The following is a 14818-nucleotide window of genomic DNA, read 5'->3' on the forward strand; positions in this document are numbered from 1 at the left end:
GGGACGCCCAGGTAAAATGGCTGCTGGAAATCGAAAAAGAAATGATCGTCGGATGGACTGACTCAAAATCAAAACAAACTTCGTAGAAATTAAAATTAAGGGCGGCACCATTAAAATAGCAAGGGGAATTCCGCTGTTAAAATAGAGTTAGAGAGCATAGATGGAAAGAGTACATTGAAGGCCTCTATAAAGGACACTATTTATCTGATGACCTGATAGAAGATGGAGTCGATGCAGAATACATAGGGGATCCAGTATTAGAGTCAGACTTTAAAGTGATTTGGGAAAACTGGGATTAAATAAGGTAGAAGGCCGAAAACATTCCATTGGAATTTCAGAATCTCCTTGGAGGATGTGGGAACCAAACGACTATTCAAGCTGGTGCGTAGAATCTATGAAACTGACGACATACCATCAGACTTTTCTGAAAATATCAATTTAGTTCCTTAAGGTAGCAAAAGAAGATGGCGCGAGAATTATCGCACAATCCGATTAGCAGCACATGCATCCAAGATGCTCACGAGAATAACACACAGAAAAATGAAAAAGGAAACAGAGCTGTTAGAGGATCACTTTGATTTTAGAAAAACTAGTCATCAGAGAGGCAGTTCTGGCATTGCTGTTGATAATGGAAGCAAGACTGACGAATGATCAAGATTCGTTCATAGGATTTGTCGACCTGCAAAAAGTGTACGACAATGAAAAATGGTCAAGATGTTCGAAATTCTGATAAAAACAGGCGTAAGGTGTAGGGAAAGATGAGTAATATGTAATATGTGCAAGTATCAAGAGGGAACAAAAGGATTTGAAGACAAAGAGTGACACGCTGGAATTAAGAAGGGGTCAGAGTGTTCAATCTGTACATCTAAGAAGCAATGATGTAAATAAAACAGTTCAAGAGCGGGATCAAAATTCAGGGTGAAAGAATGTCAGTGACAAAATTCGCCAGTGACATTGCTAACCTCAGTGAAAAGTGAAGAACAATTACAAGATGTGTGGAATGCATAGTCTAATGAATACAGAATACGGATCGAGAGTAAATCGGAAAAAGACCACAAATAATCAGAAGTACCAGAAATGAGAACAGTGAGGAACTTAACATCATAATTGGTGAGCAAGAAGTAGATGAAGTTAAGGAATTCTGATTTCTAGGCAGCTAAATAACCCATGATGGGTGGAGCAAGGAGAACATAAGAAAACAGACTAGCACAGGTGACGCGAGCATTCCTGACCAACACAAGTCACAGATAGGGCTTAAATTTTGGGGACGAAATTTCTGGGAGTGTACGTTTGGAGTACAGCATTGTAAGGCAGATAACCATGGACTTTATGGAAACAAGAGTATAAGACTATCGAAGCTCTTGTAATGTGGTGCTACAGAAGAATGTTGAAAATTGGGTGGACTGACAAGATAAAGAATAAGAAGATTCTCCTGACAACCGGCGAAGAAAGTAGCGTATGGAAGATAACGACAAGAAGAAGTGACAGGACGGCAGGATATGTGTTACGAGATCATGAAATAACTTCCATGGTAATGGAGGGAGCCGCAGAGAGTAATAAGTGTAGAGGAAGACAGTGTTGGGAATAGATCCGACAAATAATTCAGGAGACAGAGTGCAAGTGCTACCCTGAGTTGAAGTGGTTGACGTATAAAAAGAATTCGTGGTGGATTACGTCAAACCAGTCAGGAGACTGATGACTCCGAATTAAATAAATAAATCTTGCTACCCGTTTTTGTTTCAAGAAGAGGGATCTGTGATACGTTCAGATATTAACCACTGATGGACTGTGCAACGAAGTTCAGCTAAGGCGTTAACAGATGAATACTACGTATAGTAATTTGAACTTATGCTATTAGGTTGGGTGTGTCTATAAAAGTTTCCCAAACATCAGGGAAAGGCTGTAGGCATGCCGCGCGTCATCCACTAGAGGCATGGTTCGCCTGTTGACTGGGCCCTTAACCGCTGTACCTATTCTGAACTCTGTGCCGACAGGGTGGGGTGTGAGGTTGTTTCCTAAGAAGACATTACATTGCATTGCCTACAATGGCCACAGGTAATACAAGAAAACCGATGTATGAAGGTTTTATGATGCTACTGGTTGGCTGTGACTTGGGGTTTCCAACTCCGCTTTCGCCGCCACCGCCGTTGACCGGCAGCTGGGGTGTATCTCAGCCGCTGTAGACGGAGGCGTGTTACCTACAGTGCCACTGCCTGGCTCTTGAAGGCCACCCGAGTGAGTCTGCAGCTACGAAAAGTCTCGCAAGCGAAACTTGTGACCTGGGAACTCTGAGACCTTCGGTGTGCTTAGAATATAAATCGCTCGTCGCGGAGCATCAGTCGCTGGAGAAACAATTCCGTGTATGAGACAGGCAGATTAACACGAGTCATAGATAATGTACTATCCGACAAAATGATTCACATCTGTGTGGGACAGCTCACGTGGAAACGTGAGATATCCACAGAGTCGTAGTCCCAAAGTACAGGGTGTATCAAGAGGTGAGGTCAGTGGTTGAGGTGATATAGGGCCTTATTTGCAGCACAGAATCTTAGAACTACTTGCAATATTCTGAAGTATCAAATACGTCAAGGTCGCTTGTAAATCTCTTATTGGTTACCACTTAGGCAGATCTGCGCAGTTAATACCACTTTCCCGTTTTCATCCCCGTGTACGAAAAAAAGAAGTGTACTAAAAAGGAAGTGTGTGGTAACTGTGTATTTAAACGCCATAATACACGCCATATGTTGCTAGCCATTGGTCTTTAACTGCCGAATGTGTACGGTTCTCTAGTTAAGAACAGCATTCATTGTTACTGGTATTGGGTATTTTTCGTTTAGCCTTGTGCTCTCATGGACGAGACGGCTAAAGCGATCAGTTGCAATCGTGAACATGCACAATGTTTACTAACGAAAAGTATCGGGACTTGCGCCGGCCTGGGAGGCCGAGCGGTTCTAGGCGCTACAGTCTGGAACCGCGGGACAGCTCCGGTGGCAGGTTCGAATCATGCCTCGGGCATGGATATGTGTGATGTCCTTAGGTTAGTTAGGTTTAAGTAGTTCTAAGTTCTAGGGGACTGATGACCTCCGAAATTACGTTCCATAGTGCTCAGAGCCAGTTGAACCATATCGGGACATGCACTTTGTTTGCAGTGTCTGTACGGTAATGCGGTCGTCGCTGAAAGAAAATACCAAGGCACGCTTCTGCGACGACGCCATGCAAAACACGAGTTATTTCAAGCATTTCACCACCCAGGGGGGATACAGGAATGTTACAACGTACAAATCATGCTGGTTGACCAGAATTTAGATCGTAAGAAGAAAGTGTTAACAATGCAGAAGCACGTCCGTCTGTCAGTATAAGGCGTCTAGGGCGACGTGTTGGTATCCCTCACTCATATGTTTTGCGAGTACTTCGTCAGTAAGGTCTTCGTTCGTACTATCTGATACCTGAGCAAGAATTAAAACCACTATACCGTGTACATCGTAAGCGTACTGTCAGTGGCTATTACAGATGATTAATGACCAGTCAGATTTTGTGGATCACATCTTATTCACTGACGAGTTAGGATTCACAAGCGATGGTGCTGTGAGCAGACACGAATATGCTGATGAGAATCCCCTTCTAAACTCTCCCTGCCTAATTCGAATCAGACTTCGGTGTTACTGTGTGAGTAAATGTCCAGTGTCTAGTGATTTAGGGTAGCGTCTTTGATTAGTAATCAAAATATTCTGAGTTTGCTGACATTGCTGGAATTTTAAATAAAAATTATCAGCAACGTCGGCCGAAGATGTCCGTCCGTGTCAAAGAGGGCGGAGGAGCGGACAGGTGCTTAGCGCACAGGGGTGGGAAGAATTAGCAAAGATAAACGGCATGAGGATACCGAAATCAATGGAAACCACTTCATTAAAAACACGCAACATGTATCCCTAGGACATGTGCCCTGTAATTGGAAAGTGACATGATGATCTGTCCATTCGCAATGGATTCACAATCTACCTTCGGCAGGGCTACAGTGCAGACGAATGCCTGTTTCCCGCACACGGGGTAACGCTTACGCACCGTCTGCGCTTCACCTTTTGCCCCTACTTTGCACAACCCCAAGCACTCGATGAGGAATGTTTCTTGAGAAACGAGGTAAAGATATCTGCATCTCAATACAATATACAGGGTGGTCCATTGACAGTGACCGGACCAAATATCTCACGAAATAAGCATCAAACAGAAAAAACTACAAAGAACGAGACTCGTCTAGCTTGAAGGGGGAAACCAGATGGCGCTATGGTTGGCGCGCTATATGGCGTTGCCATAGGTCAAACGGATAGCAACTACGTTTTTTAAAATAGGAACCCCCAGTTTTTATTACATATTCGTGTAGTACGTAAAGAAATATGAATGTTTTATTTCGACCACTTTTTTCGCTTTGTGATAGATGGCGCTGTAATAGTCACAAACGTATAAGTACGTGGTATCAGGTAATATTGCGCCAGTGCGGACGGTATTTGCCTCGTGATACATTACCCCTGTTAAAATGGACCATTTACGAATTACGGAAAAGGTCGATAAAGTGTTGATGTATGGCTGTTGTGATCAAAGTGCCCAACGGGCGTGGGCTATGTATGCTAATGGCTCTGAGCACTATGGGACTCAACTGCTGAGGTCATTAGTCCCCTAGAACTTAGAACTAGTTAAACCTAACTAACCTAAGGACATCACAAACATCCATGCCTGAGGCAGGATTCGATCCTGCGACCGTAGCGGTCTTGCGGTTCCAGACTGCAGCGCCTTTAACCGCACGGCCACTTCGGCCGGCCGGGCTATGTATGCTCCTCGGTATCCTGAACGACATCATCCAAGTGTCCGGATAGTTACGTTACTTAAGGAAACAGGAAGTGTTAAGCAACGTGTGAAACGTTAACCACGACCTGCAACAAATGATGATGCCCAAGTAGGTGTTTTAGCAGCTGTCGCGGCTAATCCGCACATCAGTAGCAGACAAACTGCGCGAGAATCGGGAATCTCAAAAACGTCTGTGCTGAGAATGCTACATCAACATCGATTGCACCCGTACCATATTTCTATGCATCAGGAATTGCATGGCGACGACTCTGAACGCCGTTTACAGTTCTGCCACAGGGCACAAGAGAAATTACGGGACGATGACAGATTTTTTGCACGCGTTCTATTTAGCGACGAAGCGTCATTCACCAACAGCGATAACGTAAACCGGCATAATATGCGCTATTGGGCAACGGAAAATCCACGATGGCTGCGACAAGTGGAACATCAGCGACCCTGTCGGGCTAATGTATGGTGCGGCATTGTGGGAGGAAGGATAATTGGTCCCCATTTTATCGATGGCACTCTAAATGGTGCAATGTGTGATGATTTCCTACGTAATATTCTACAGATGTTACTACAAGATGTTTCACTGCATGACAGAATGGCGATGTACTTCCAACGTGATGGATGTCCGGCACATAGCTCGCGTGCGGTTGAAGCGGTGTTGAATAGCATATTTCATGAGAGGTGGATTGATCGCCGAAGCACCATACCATGGCCCGCACGTTCACCCGATCCAACGTCCCCGGATTTCTTTCTGTGGGGAAAGTTGAAGGATATTTGCTATCGTGATCCACCGACAGCGCCTGACAACATGCGCCAGCGCATTGTCGATGCATGTGCGAACATTACGGAAGGCGAACTGCTCGCTGTTGAGAGGAATGTCGTTACACGTATTGCCAAATGCATTGAAGTTGACGGACATAATTTTGAGCATTTATTGCACTAATGTGGTATTTACAAGTAATCACGATGTAACACCATGCGTTCTCAGAAATGATAAGTTCACAAAGGTACATGTATCACATTGGAACAACCGAAATAAAATGTTCAAACGTACCTACGTTCTATATTTTAATTTAAAAAACCTACCTGTTACCAAATGTTCGTCTAAAATTGTGATCCATATGTTTGTCACGATTACAGCACCATCTATCACAAAGAGAAAAAAGTGGTCCAACTAAAACATTCACATTTCTTTACGTACTACACGAATAGGTAATAAAAATATGGGTTCCTGTTTTAAAAAACGCAGTTGATATCCGTTTGACCAATGGCAGCACCATCTAGCGGGTCAACCACAGCGCCGTCTGGTTTCCTCCTTCAAGCCAGACAAGTTCATTGTAGTGTTTTCGTTTGATGCTTATTTTGTGAGATATTTGGCCCGGTCACGATCAATGGACCAGCCTGTATGCAAGTGCAACGTAAGTGACCTCAGGTGGTTGTGAATCACGATATAAAATTAACACCAAGCACAACTTTTTGTACATCTCCAGCCCCATACATTCGACATGGGAAGCTGGATTCCAATCAGGTATTTTGTTGAGTAAGGAGAAGGATTCGATTTTAGAAACTTTTATTTGGAGCCCTTTTTGCTTTTGGTAAAAATATGAAATTTGGGGGGCACCGTTCCATGACTAAACACGCGTTTAATTAAATAATTATTTGGAAGGGAACGTTTACTTTATGATAGCTTAATACTGAATTAAGGAAACATATTTCCTTACGCAGTATTAAAGTATAAATCACATCTTAAATGACTCGTGATTCACTCATGACAGGGAACAAAAGCAGTAATTCACTTAATTCTATTAAATGCAGCCCTTAACTTTTTGTCTGGTCTGGTATTTCACGTGTAAAATGAGATCTAATTAAACACGTATGTTAAACGCATTGATAATATAGTACAATAGTCAATCTATAGACGTGCTTCCACATACAGTCACAGTTATAAAATAAAGGGAAAAACAACATGAGTCTTTGAACTGTTTAACAATGATGAGGATGTATTACTGAACACATTTACGATACTGAACAGGTTACTATTTTACCCGCAAGATACAAGTACAAAAAGATCCTAAACAGGTCATCTAGTTTGGAGCGCAGTTCCGCTAATTTGGAATATAGGCAAATCATGTAACTGCTGTACGGGATTAGTTCACTGAATATTATCAATTTAAGTACACGTTGTGGAAGAGACAGCAAGATTACTGATTTGCGACACAAGTGTTCAAGAACTATGTTGGCAGATTATGAGAGTTCCATCTTGGAAAATCGAACTGCATTTGTGTTGAATAAAGGCAGCAAATTTTATTAGGAAATTTATGTGTGGAATGAGGAGCAGTGTCAACCCTAAGACAAAACGTACCCACTGAATCGAGACAACAACATCTTAACTGTGCTCTAAGGAACTGAATTTAAAATTTAATAGAGAATAGAGCACGTTTTTGATTGAATAGAAACAAAAATTCTATATCAGATATCTGCTGTGAGAACAAACGTATGAAATACATCCATTAGATAGTACAATTTCATAAATGTTGATCATTTACCGTTGCGTGCTTCCTTCCTTGTGGTGCTGTTCTTGTCATGAACTGAATGTTGTAATAAGTAATGAGCCCTTAATTGACACTGAGTACGTCACGACGTGAAAGTAACTCCAGATTTTGGATCTGTACACTCACTTTGTTCTTTCGTGACATCCACTCACCAAAAACCTTCCATTATGGATGATCAGCGCACAATTAACGACTTCATCTGGAAAAACTGAGATTTTAATTAATACTGCCGGATGAGTCAATAATTCTATCATGGCCAAGTCACTTTGTCACTTTTCGTGAGGCATATAGAAAACTGACTGTGGGTCTATGGATGACTCTGATCTACGATGACGGGTGGCGCTCCTCTTGTCAAGAAGTTTTTAATTCAGTCACACACGTGGTCAGATGGGAACACATTTCCTTTACTATGCGTAATTGTGGCGTTGGTTTGAAGCTTTTCGAAAATCCAGAAACACTGCATCAGCCTCATTGCCTATACGAGGTGCATTCAAGTTCTAAGGCCTCCGATTTTTTTTCTAATTAACTACTCACCCGAAATCGATGAAACTGGCGTTACTTCTCGACGTAATCGCCCTGCAGACGTACACATTTTTCACAGCTCTGACGCCATGATTCCATGGCAGCGGCGAAGGCTTCTTTAGGAGTCTGTTTTGACCACTGCAAAATCGCTAAGGCAATAGCAGCACGGCTGGTGAATGTGCGGCCACGGAGAGTGTCTTTCATTGTTGGAAAAATCCAAAAGTCACTAGGAGCCAGGTCAGGTGAGTAGGGAGCATGAGGAATCACTTCAAAGTTGTTATCACGAAGAAACTGTTGCGTAACGTTAGCTCGACGTGCGGGTGCGTTGTCTTGGTGAAACAGCACACGCACAACCCTTCCCGGACGTTTATGTTGCAGTGCAGGAAGGAATTTGTTCTTCAAAACATTTTCGTAGGATGCACCTGTTACCGTAGTGCCCTTTGGAACGCAATGGGTAAGGATTACGCCCTCGCTGTCCCAGAACATGGACACCATCATTTTTTCAGCACTGGCGGTTACCCGAAATTGTTTTGGTCGCGGTGAATCTGTGTGCTTCCATTGAGCTGAGTGGCACTTCGTTTCTGGATTGAAAAATGGCATCCACGTCTCATCCATTGGCACAACCGACGGAAAGAAAGTCCCATTCATGCTGTCGTTGCGCGTCAACATTGCTTGGCAACATGCCACACGGGCAGCCATGTGGTCGTCCGTCAGCATTCGTGGCACCCACCTGGATGACACTTTTCGCATTTTCAGGTCGTCATGCAGGATTGTGTGCACAGAACCCACAGAAATGCCAACTCTGGAGGCGATCTGTTCAACAGTCATTCGGCGATCCCCCAAAACAATTCTCTCCACTTTGTCGATCACGTAGTCAGACCGGCTTGTGCGAGCCCAAGGTTGTTTCGGTTTGTTGTCCCACGATGTTCTGCCTTCATTAAACTGTCGCACCCACGAACGCACTTTCGTCACATCCATAACTCCATCACCACATGCCTCCTTCAATTGTCGATGAATTTCAATTGGTTTCACACCACGCAAATTCATAAAACGAATGATTGCACGCTGTTCAAGTAAGGAAAACGTCGCTATTTTAAGTATTTAAAACAGTTCTCATTCTCGCCACTGGCGGTAAAATTCCATCTGCCGTACGGTGCTGCCATCTCTGGGACGTATTGACAATGAACGCGGCCTCAATTTAAAACAATGCGCATGTTTCTATCTCCTTCCAGTCCGGAGAAAAAAAATCGGAGACCTTAGAACTTGAATGCACCTCGTACCAAAGCTTCAAGACTCACAAGCAAAGAACGTGATTCGTTTGTTAATATTTACATTATTATCGAGTACTACTTCAATATTGTTTATCTTGTAGATAAGAATATTGTTTTACGCGTCCTTTCGTAAGAGACTTTCATTGTTGTGTTTCACCAAACATGTTTCCCATAGTTGCTTTGTGTAGCTTCAGTGGCTTATTATTATAAGCATTTGCCATACTATAAATATTTTGTTTGAACTTTTAGTTTAGATATGTAGATGTTCATAGCAGAACTTTCAAATTAACTTAACTAATTATTCACTTTACTTCTAGATAAACTATTTAGACAGAGCACTTGCTTCTATCTTTCGTATTTCATAGCGCTTTGACCTCAAAATCATGAAACTTTCATGAATAAAAATTTTCTATCATTGGTATTTCACTACACCACGCGCACTGGATTTCATCAAGCTGATAGATCTTGGGATGTACACCTGCAAAACGTGAACCTGCAACTAGCATCATACCTGTAAAATTCTACAGTCCTGGCCATGTTAGAGTACAATATGAGATTAATTAGGAATTTGGCCTGGACCAGCTGATGCAGTAATTTTTAATTTGCTTCTGGGAGAATTCGTAGCTGAAAAAATACTAAGGCCCAGTAATTGCCTCGCTATCTGTTAGTAGCTGTAAAAGAGTAAAGATCCGACCACAGATGTGTTTATACGTACCTCCTTCCTGGAATTTGCCCAAAAACAGCCAATCGTCATGTGACGCACCGTCTTGTCTTCTTGTATAGGAAATAAGAAAAAAATGTAGGTGGCAGTTTAGGATGCGTTCCGCCATTCCACTGCCTTCACCAAATGCCTCATTGCATTCATTTCTTCGTATAGTGCTCAATATGTTTAATCGCCTTTCTTCAGCCAGTGCGTGGCACCTTTTTTCTTTATATCCAGCTCCTGCAGAAATTTTTGCAGAATGTCCAACGTCAGTCAGGCTTATAGAGAAGTCACCTGGTGGTCTACTCCGAGTGTTGAAGAAGATGGTCTTGCAACCTGTGATTTATGAGCTCATACATCCTCGTAGTTACCCTTGATACACATGAACATACATTTGTGATATTCTCTGGTTACTTTCAAGGGAACTCGAAAATGTCAGTTTATGATATCGAAGAGATGGAGAATCACTATGGTTCCTTCCCAGACTGCTTCCTGTAACTGATGTGACAAGTTACTATTTTCATACAGAAAATCACCAAGATATGTCGTTACTACCCTTCTTCCGATCGTTATGTCGAGAAATTTATTTTAAGACTTTTAGTATGTTGCCGTTCAGTGGATGTGCTGCATTTTTGAGTTGCTTATGACAAGAATCTTGTGGTTCAGGGAAAACGTTTACGTCCTGCGGTTCTTCTCTAGTCACCACGACCACTAATGACGAATCATGTTCACATGACACCAATCACTTACGTTACCACACAACGTATGCACTATGGACTCTACGAGACCCAGTGGTGCATCTCAAAACTCAGGACGAGACATTGATCTCCACTACTTCCTGGACACATGAAAGATGTTTATCTACTCAGGAAATAAAACCTTAGACGTTTACTGAGTTCCCCTATATATTCTAATTTTCTTAAGTCTCTTAAGGGACGAAAGGGAAATAGAAGAAGCAGTCAACGGCAGTATATATTAGAACAGTACCTTCAACAAGTCTGACATTACACTAAGAGGACAAAAGTCATGGGGCACCTTCTAACATCCTGTCGGAGTCCTTTTTTCAGGCGTACTGCAGCAGCCCGATGTGTCATGGACTCAACAAGTCGTTGGAACTCCCCTGTAGCAATAATGAGCCATGCTGCCTCTATAGCCGTCCATAATTGCGGAATTATTTCTGGTGCAGGAATCTGTGCACGAAATGACCTCCCAGTTACGTCCGATAAATGTTCGATGGGTGGCCAAATCTGGAACTGTCAAGAGTTTTCTTGAAACCAATGGCCCGGTGACATGGCGCATTGTCATCAATAAAAATTCCATTGCTGTTTGAGAATGGTTGCAAATGGTCTCCAAGTAGCCCAACAGAACCATTTCCAGTCAATGATCGGTTGAGCTGCACCACACAACCCAATCCATTCCACGTAAACACAGCTCACATCATTATGGAACGACCGCCAGCTTGAACAGTGCCTTGTTGACAACTTGGGTCCATCAGCTTTTACCAACTGAAGTAGGGACTCATCTGACGAGGCCACGATTTTTCGATCGTCAAAGATCCAATCGATGCGGTCACGAGGCCACGAGAGTCGTTGCAGACGATAGCGTGCTATTACGAAGGCACTCTAGTCGGTCGTCTACTGCCATAGCACATGTACGCCAAATTTCACCGTACTGTCGTAACGGACACGTTCGTCATACGTCTCACATCGACTTCTGCGGTTGTTCCACTCAGTGTTGCTTGTCTGTTAGCACTGACAGTTCTACGCAATCGCCGCTGCTCTCGGTTGTTAAGTGAAGGGAGTCGGCCACTGTGTTGTCCGTGGTAAGAGGTAACGACTGAAATTGTTATTCTTGAGTCACTCTTGACAACGTGTACCTCGTAATATTTCCGCAATGGAATGCCCCATGTGCCTAGCTGCAACTACCATTACCAAATCTGTTAATTCCCGTCGTGCGGCGTTAATCACGCCGGAAACCTTTGCACATGAATCACATGAAGACAAATGACAGCTCCGCCAATGCACTGCCATCTTATAACTTGTTTACGTGAGTTGTGTATGTGCTTGACGCTCTCCCATAACCTTTGGAACCGCAGAGCACTTTAAATTTCTTACATAATGCTTGTAAATGATTCGTGTGAAAAGCACGTGACTCCAGATTCAGTATTTTTTGTTTAACTGTTAAGTGACGCCGGCCGTAGTGGCCGAGCGGTTGTAGGCGCTTCAGTCTGGAACCGCGCGATCGCTACGGTCGCAGTTTCGAATCCTGCCTAGGGCATGGATGTGTGTGATGTCCTTAAGTTAGTTAGGTTTAAGTAATTCTAAGTTCTAGGGGACTGATGACCATAGATGTTAAGTCCCATAGCGCTCAGAGCCAATTGAGCCGTTAAGTGACGCAAACGATCAAATGACAATGTTATACAGAGAATAGGGCACACAAGCGCAGATATTACGATCATTGTTACCTTAAGGCGTACCCATTTTAATGTGTGAGATATTTTTTCTCTTCGTGTATCAGTCTTTCCGCAAACACATCACATAATTTACTACCTGATGTTTTCTCCATGATTGTAACTGCACCACTAGATACAACACGACTGTCAGTTTACACAATTTTGTGTCCAAGAGTCCACACGTCAACACCGGACCGCTGCCCAGTGGAAAATAAACATTAACGACTTGCTCTTGCCATATGTACTTGTTGGCACTAACCAACCTATAAACATACTACTCACAAACGCAATGATTATTTGTCTCCAAATGAAGTACCTACTGATGTAATGTTATTCAGTACACTGCCCTCAGTCCCCAATAAAAATTCTGAACATACTCACAGAAGGATTTCTTTAAAGTTATTATTTGTAATGGCGAGATACGCAGTTTTGATATATGCCAAAGTATGCTGTTATTATGATTTTCATTCCAAAGATTGGTTTGATGCAGCTCTAAATGTTGGTCTGTTCTATACAAGCCTCTTCATCTCTGAATTACTACTGCAACCTACACGCATTTTAACTTGATTACTGTACTCACACCTTGGTCTCCTTCCACATTTATTAACCCTCATTATCAAAACGTCCTTCCATTAACAATTTCACTACTCTCCGATGCCTCGAGATGTATCTTATCAGCTGATCTCTTCTTTTAGTCAAACTATGCCACAATTTGCTTTTTTCCCCATTTCCATTCAGTACTTATTTATTAGATCAATCCATCTATTTATCAGCATTCTTCTGTAGTATTACACTTCAAACGCCACCATTCTCTTTATATTTGTGCTGTTTGTCGTCCAAGTTTCACTTCTGTAGAAGGCGTACAAATGCCTTCAGAAGAAAACTAGTTAATAGCTAATCATAACGCATTTCTTGATTTCAGAAACGCTTTTCTTGCTATTGCCAGTGTATATTTTATATCCCGTGTACTTCGGTCACTGTCAGTTACTTTTCTGCATAAATAGCAAAACTCACCATCTAGCTTTAGTTTCTTATATCCGAGTCTAACTCTAAGAGCATCATCCGATGTAATTCGACTTTATTCCATAACCATTGTTTTACATTTGTTGATATTTATTTTATCATTTATTTTCAGTACATCATTCCCTTCATTCAACTGATCATCCGAGTCCCTTGAGTCTCTGACAGAGTTACTATGTCATCATCAAACCTCAAGATTTTTATTTGTTCTCCCCGAACTGTTATATCTTTTCCGATATCTCCTTGCTTTCTTTTATTGCCTCCTTTTATTGCCATAGAGGAGAGGCTACAACTTTATCTAACTCGCTGCTAAACTACGACTTCTTTTTCATAAAACTGCAGCCTTGTTTCTGCATAAGTTATAGAAAATTTTCACTCTCCATACTTTATCCCTCCTACCTTCAGAATTTCAAGGAGGGTATTCCTGAGGACACTGCACACAGACGTCTCTAAACCAACAGACGCCTTTATTTAATCTGAGACAAGTCATAGCGTCAGTATCGCCTCGAGCGGTAACAGACCTCTTGTTACGACGAGAGCTACCGTCCAAGAACAGAGAATCGTAAGCTTGTTGTAAAAGCTGTTTTTTGTGATTGTTTCCTTAGCCAAGTGGGAGGTAGTAATCAACCATTTTCTCTCTCTGTAGCGCCAGCTGCATGCAGTGCTTTGTTTTAGAGGTAACGTCACAGTACGTGCTTCAAACGAGCTACCAGCTGTCGCGTCAGCTGGAACGCCTTCTCCCGGAATTGCAACGTCTGTCGCACTCCTTGTAACCCAATAATCCGAAAGAGTCTCCCGCCTCAGCTCTTTCTACACAGTAGCCTCAAACGGGAAGAGTCGCCGAGGCACATGGGCAGTTTAGGATCAGTTGCAGTAAGGATTGTGAAATGTAAGATTGTTAAAAATATTTATTGACCAGTTACACGTTATTAGCGAGCTCCTGTACCGAGAACACTACAGAACGGCCTCTCTCAGGCGTTTACTACCGAAAATTGTGTGGTGGCGATCCAGGAACGAGTGCTGTTAGTCTTGTAGCACGAGGACATTATGAGCATTTGCCCTAGTTGAGTATGATTTGAGACAGATATGTGATTCCAATCCCAATATGTGATTCCAATCCCAAAGAAAGCAGGTGTTGACAGATGTGAAAATTACCGAACTATCAGTTTAATAAGTCACAGCTGCAAAATACTAACGCGAATTCTCTACAGACGAATGGAAAAACTGGTAGAAGCCGACCTCGGCGAAGATCAGTTTGGATTCCGCAGAAATGTTGGAACACGTGAAGCAATACTGACCCTACGACTTACATTAGAAAATAGATTAAGGAAAGGCAAACCTACATTTCTAGCGTTTGTGGACTTAGAGAAAGCTTTTGACAATGTTGACTGGAATACTCTCTTTCAAATTCTAAAGGTGGCAGGGGTAAAATACAGGGAGCGAAAGGCTATTT

The sequence above is a fragment of the Schistocerca americana genome, chromosome 2, assembly GCF_021461395.2.
Source record: "Schistocerca americana isolate TAMUIC-IGC-003095 chromosome 2, iqSchAmer2.1, whole genome shotgun sequence".
NCBI classification, from domain to species: Eukaryota; Metazoa; Arthropoda; class Insecta; order Orthoptera; family Acrididae; genus Schistocerca; species Schistocerca americana.